The sequence below is a fragment of the Danio rerio genome, chromosome 25 (assembly GCF_052040795.2).
Source record: "Danio rerio strain M-AB ecotype USA chromosome 25, GRCz13ab, whole genome shotgun sequence".
Lineage (NCBI taxonomy): Eukaryota > Metazoa > Chordata > Actinopteri > Cypriniformes > Danionidae > Danio > Danio rerio.
The window spans coordinates 6,068,209-6,075,000 of NC_141045.1; the positions used below are offsets into that span (position 1 = coordinate 6,068,209).

Below are 6,792 nucleotides of genomic sequence, written 5' to 3' on the forward strand. Positions count from 1 at the left end.
AAATAAAAACACAGTAAATGTCCAGAGACTGATCTGACCCATATAAACGGCTTTATGAATAGACCGTCAGCAGTAATTGAATCGGCTCAGTTCTATTTTGGTCCGTTTGTGGTGGTCTTTTCCTTTCTTCTTCTCTCTCTAACAGATGTTCCCCTCTGAGCTGCGCCCAATCTAGTCGTTTCCCACAATGCTCTTGGGGAACAGGGCATTAAAGATCTCGACCAGCTAACTCTTATGAGCCCTCTTATAAAACGCTATTCATGTCTTCAGTAATAATAACATGCTCTGCTGTTCAGTGCCACTGCAGACTGAGAAAATAATGTAGTGTTCACTGTAGAGAAATGAAGAATGACAGACTAAGGCAATTAAACAAATGAAACTAACTGGCTTTAGACCATTTTGAGTGATATAGACAATAATAATGGTCCTAACTAGTTTGCTGCTTTACATTTTTTTATTTTCCTTATTTTCTAAAATCCAACAATATCCACATATTAATAAATAATGTTATAATCGCTGTTTTAACGTTAAGATATGGTTAAATTCTGTTTTTAACAGTTATGAAATATTTGACAACAAATAGGAAATGTTTATGGGCCAATGACATCACCACACTTAAATGATCTATTATACATGTCATATATATCCAAAAGTACTTTTAATACATATATAGTATTGTTGTTATTGTCATTTGTACTGTTAAATTTAATAACTTGAATATAATTATTTAATATAATAATGCTAATCTAACTATAATAAGTATTCTATATATTTAATTACAATAATCATTATTGTTATTCCTAACAATTATGTCAGTTGTTAATAATTTTATATTAGATTTTATTATTAGTTAAATAATAAAATAAGTGTTTTTTTCTTATTAACGTTAATAGCATACAAAATAATACATACAAATATTTGATATAATAATATAGTAATAATACAAAAACATATTTAATTCATATATATATATATAAATTAAATATGTAAATAACTAATAGTATTAAAAAGAAAAATCACTTATTTATATATATATATATATATATATATATACATTTTTGTTCAATGTGTAAATGTATATTATATTTTATTATATATGTAAATTACATTTTTTTCAAAAACTAAAAATATTTATTGTATGCATTATTATTATTATTATTATTTATTATTATTATTTATTTATTGCTATCATTTTATTATCTATTTATTATAATAACTGTATTATTAATAAATGTATATAATAATGTTAATATTATTATCATTAATAAATATAATAATAATACAGCTATTACTATTTATTATCAGACGTTGCCACAGCGGAATGAACTGCCAACTATTCCAGCATATGTTTTACGCAGCAGATGCTCTTTCAGCCACAACCCAGTATTGGGAAATTATTATTAATATTATTATTACCTACATTTAAAAATTGTATAAAATATACATTTAGGATCAACAATTAAATTCTTTTACCAGGTAAAACAACTAAATCTTAGACATAGTCAGAATATATTTGATAACCACAGCATTGCTGTAAATGGACAGAGTTATTGACCAATGAGATCCCATTATGGGCAGTGGCGCAGTAGGTAGCGCTGTTGCCTCACAGCAAGAAGGTCGCTGGTTCGATCTTCGGCTCAGTTGGCGTTTCTGTGTGGAGTTTGCATGTTCTCCCTGCGTTTGCGTGGGTTTCCTCCAGGTGCTCCGGTTTCCCCCACAGTCCAAAGACATGCGGTACAGGTGAATTGGCTAAATTGTCCGTAGTGTATGAGTGTGTGTGTTACATTGTTGGCGGTTCATTCCGCTGAGGCGACCCCAGATTAATAAAGGAACTAAGCTGACAAGAAAATGAATGAATGAATATGGGCAGGGCCACCCAGTGCAGGCACATAAATAGAAACCAGAAGACCACCAGCATGCCTTTTAGTGTCAGATGTCATGATCGCTTAAACTCAGATCAGCGTAAAGACGTGCGATTTGAAAGCTTTTGGAAGTGCAATAAAGCTCACTCATGAAATCTGTGTGTCATACAGTAACTCATCTCGGAGAGTTTCAAAGTCTGAAGCTTATAGAGACTCCTGTGATTGTTAATGAGAGGGTGCAGCTCAAATGACAGCCTAATTAGATGGGTATTCACTCAGACTAACACGGCTGCAGTGTCTTGCTGACACACTGTAAGAGAAAATGTGTGTGTGTGCTCTTTGTAGAGTTTCAGACAGCACACCCACGGACTAGTCTCGGAATCTCTCAGAGTTAGAGAGTACTGTGCGATTGAAAACTTGAAAGACTTGAGAGACACTAAAAGACTTGTCAAAAAGCCCCAAAAATGAATTTATTCAACCTTGAGTATACTTTTTTTATGCATACATTAAACCCACAGCATAAAAATTTTCAAAGTGATATACTTTGATTAAAATGTTTATTTAAAGTCCCTGTGAAAATCATCATAAAGTTTTTTAGATGTCAGTATTAGTATGATAGTCTTAATGATACGGATTAAATTCAATTCAGTTGTATTCAGAGTCCATAATCAGCCCTGCTTTTAACAACCATTTTATCAACGTTTCTGAAAGAACCTTGCAACAGTTTTTGGTTATTCAGACCCCGTATAGATTTTCGTGATTTTGCCGTAGCTCAATTTAATACAAAATAAAAAAAAAAGTTGAATTTTTTGCGACCCTGCAAAATTCTTAATTTAAACACAAAATAATTGCAAACAATTTTAATTATTGTATAAAAGATAATAAAAACCATGTAATCAATTTGTATTTATTTCAGTGTGCTATTAATTGTTTAACATAATTTATAGACATTGCATATGCAGCGTACATGATGTATTTGAGTGTTTCTCGAAAAATTACATCTCACCTGCTCCGCTACATTACTGAAAACCTAAGAAAGTGAAAGTAAGATCATGGGTAAATATAAGACTTACAGTATACAGCCTTACTTTGACTTAATGCCTACTGTTACTATACTAGAGCTTGCCACAGCAATATGCAGTTGAAGTCAGAATTATTAGCCCCCCTTTGAATTCTTTTAATTTTTTTAATATTTGCCAAATTATATTTCACAGAGCAAGGAAATTTTCACAGTATGTCTGATAATGTTTTTTCTTCCGGAGAAAGTCTTATTTGCTTTATTTCAGCTGGAATAAAAGCAGTTTTTAATTTTTATAAAAACATTTTAAGATCAAAATTATTAGCTCCTTTAAGCTAACTTTTTTTCGATAGTCTACAGAACAAACCATCGTTATACAATTACTTGCCTAATTACCCTAACCTGCCTAGTTCACCTAATTAACCTAGTTAAGCCTTTAAATGTCACTTTAAGCTGTATAAAAGTGTCTTGAAAAATATCTTGTCAAATATTATTTACTGTCATCATGACAAAGATAAAATAAATCAGTTATTAAAGATGAGTTATTAAAACTATAATGTCCAGAAATGTGTTAAAGAAATATACAGGAAAAAATAAACAGGGGGCTAATAATTCTGACTTCAACTCTATACATACATACATATATATTTGTAGGGGGCAGTTAGTAAGACTTTTATCACGTGGGAAAAAAACGTTGTTAATCTATTCTCAAAGTTGGGTTGGGAGCTGCAGTTCGGCAGTGTAACGCCGGGGAGTAACACCACAACAGAAGGTAGGATCCAATATGCAGGTTTATTCACAGTCAGGCAACCAGTGGTCAATACGGGAGCAAACAGGTGTGTGAGGAAAATCCAGAATCGTAGTCAATTTAACAAGCAAGAGGTCGAAAGGCAGGCGGCAGACAAGGATAACTAAATAAACACGGCTAGGTTCAAAACACAGGAAAACAAGACAAGGAAAACGCGTTGTAATGCTATTTTACAGTGAACAAGACTCGGCCAACTGAAGGAGTAAATGTGTGGCTTAAATAATGTGTGTTAATCAGTCTTTGAAAGTTCTCAGGTGTGCGAAAGTAATCAAGCTAAATGAGGAAGCAGGTGTGTGGGCGAAGAGCATGTATGAAGTTGAAGTCCATTTACAAACACATTTGTAGTTCTGTGAGTGAGAACGTTTTCCAGCGACCTCTGGTGGTTAGAGATCGCTGGTGAATGTGACAGGCAGTTTCACTTTAACTCGTGAACATTTCATTCATCCCCCTTGACAAACTGGTATTAGACGCAAATAAGGAGTAAGGGCTTGTGAGAGTGTTATGGAATTGAATAATGCACGCCAAATGGAAAGAAAAAAACTTCCGGATTTCGCAATGTGTGTGTGTCTGTGTGTGTGGTCTTGCGCGGTTCTTTACTGACAGCCGTGTGTGTGGATCTTGCCGGAAAATATGGCGAAAAGTCCTACATGACAGTAATGTCTGAGTTTAAGTAATATAACAAATTATATTTGTGTGTAAACATTTGATTAGACAGTACTGAAGCCAAATCTGGAGCTTATCTAACAAAATAACTTCCAACGATTAAATAAATTAGTAACCCAAATATGTTTGGGAAATGTAAATGTTTGGAAAAAATATTAAATAACATTTTCGAAAATAGCAAAAATCAAGAGAAACAAAAAATATATATCTAAAATTTTGTTCAAGTGTTATATTTTTACATGAATTTAATTCTGTTCTCTTTTCATTTCTAAAAATGTTCTACGACTAAAATATCATTTTAATCAATATATCTAGAGCACTTTTTGAGGTCAGAGGAGTGAGGTTTTGCCTGCATTGCACTAGCAGGCCTCTGTTACACTCACCCCCCTAAACTGCTCTTTCATCCCGGACGAGCCCCCAGTTGTAACCCTATTGTCCTACTGCGCCCAACCCGGCGATTCATTGGATTGGAGTCGGTTGCTCTAAAAAGAAGACTAAAGACCATGGCCTCTAGCGTCTGTCACTAACATGATCATTATGTAATTGTTATTGCAAAAATCACAATATTTAGCTACACACAACAAAAAAACAAACACTGCTTCTGCGCTCACCTCTTTAATTATTTAGTCATAAATATGCAGATATGCTCGGTCGATTTTACCCTTCGCTCTTCTTTGTCATTAACAGTAAATTGGAAACTACATTTTAAACAGTTTTTTTTTCATATTTTACCCAAATTTGTCCATAATTAATATATTTTTGAACTATATATGTCGGAACCAAGTATAGTATTGAAGCAAGAGAAAAATGATTGTCGATTGTGACCTATTTGTGCTAGTGAAAGGATCTGCTGTTTGTGTACAAATCGGTATTTTTAAAGCATTGGATTTGCAGCTCAGACTGATAATGATGATGATGCATCTGGTTCATGGCCAATTATGTGTAACGCTGCATCCCCCGAGAGGATTTTCACCCGTGAGTAAAATCCACTCGTGTGTGTGTGTGTGTTTGCTTGATTTGGATAGTAAAGTTTGTGAGGGTTATGAAAGAATATGAGCTTAAAATATGTACCAATAAGTTTGGTATAAGTGAAGCTTAATCTACTATAATAAATTATATTTGTCCCATATTTTCTTTAAAGACAAGCAAATTTGAGTTTAAAATAAGGCTAAATAAAGCCAATTTTAAGATAACTGAAGGTGAATCTGACTTCTGAATCTTGCTTTTTTTCATGCAGCGGTTGAATTTGGGCTGTTTTGCTTTAATAAATGAAGCCTTTGTATAAATGTGCTTTCTCAAAATCAGTTCTCCACAAATTATTACTTTTCATTTAGTTCTTCTGCAAAAATGTAAAAACAATAGTAATAATTGATTACTTAAAATTATGATAACCAGATTATTATTAATATTATGATATTGTTATTATTATTTTTATTATTATTAATTGTTATGATAACTGTATTATTATTAATAATAAAACAATAATTTAAAATTTGCCAATATTCAATATTTTCTGAATATTTATACAGATCAGTACAGAATTGAACTATTTCTGGCCTTTTCTCACTGTTAATTCTGAATACATTTAATAATGTTTACTAATAAAACCTATTGTAATTGTAATTTATTGCATTCATCTTTTGTATTTTTTGTTATTATATAACTATTAAAGTAACCTTTTTTGCAGGTTAGGTAAATATCATTATAATACTGTATACCATGAGTGCATCCACTTTATTTACTGTCATAAAAATAATAATATTAATAATAATATTTAATAATAAGTTTATTTTTCAGTGCTTTACAGGGCTTAAGGATGCATTACAACAAAATTAGGAGAACAGAAAACACGTAAAAGGATACATGTACAAATTAAAAGGATAAACATTAATAATAATAATAATAAAATTAAATACAATAATAAAAAATAACAATTATAATAATAAAAACTAATTAAAATAATAAAATACAATAGAAATTGTATATTATTAATAATAATAATAATAAATAATCAAATAAATAATAATAATAATAATAATTAAAAAACAAATAAATTATAATAACATTAAATAAATAAAATAATGTAATAATTTAATAAATTATTTATTTCAATGAGTAAATCAAATAAAATAATAATGTGAAACACATCTAAAAAATAAACATAATAGTAATAGTAACCATAATGAAATAATAATAAACAAATAAATTCTAATACAATAAAATAAATCTTAAAAAAAAAATCATTGCAATAAATAAATTCAAATAAAACAATAAAATAAAAATTTAAACGTAATAATAATAATAATAATAATAATTATTATTATTATTATTATTATTATAAAATAATTTAATTAGATACAATTAAAAATGAATGTAATAATAATAATAAAACAACAATAATAATAAAATAAATAATAGTAATAATAAAATAATAGTAATAA

At 30.1% G+C, this 6,792-nt stretch overlaps 1 protein-coding gene across 2 annotated transcripts in view; it reads right to left on the reverse strand.

Annotated features, from left to right (window-relative positions):
• shisal1b (shisa like 1b) overlaps positions 1-6,792 on the reverse strand; it is an 85,519-nt gene that overhangs the window by 14,432 nt on the left and 64,295 nt on the right. The gene's annotated exons all lie outside the window — the stretch shown is intronic.